The following is a 244-nucleotide window of genomic DNA, read 5'->3' on the forward strand; positions in this document are numbered from 1 at the left end:
TATATACCATTGATAATTTTGAGACAAACCTAGACTTAGATCACCTTCCAGTTATAAAGCAGAGATAGTAAACCAACAATGTGTTTGTGATAAATGTGGACCCAGGGTATTCTCCATGGCCAAATAATAAGTGTGACTACCAGCTAGCAAAGTAAGAAGTCTAGTTGATTTCCTGCAAAGACAGACAGAAAAAGGCTCAATTATGACGACTGCAATGAACCAAAGCAATGAATTCCCAGATTAT

This window comes from Octodon degus, unplaced genomic scaffold (assembly GCF_000260255.1).
Source record: "Octodon degus isolate 3935 unplaced genomic scaffold, OctDeg1.0 scaffold00510, whole genome shotgun sequence".
Lineage (NCBI taxonomy): Eukaryota > Metazoa > Chordata > Mammalia > Rodentia > Octodontidae > Octodon > Octodon degus.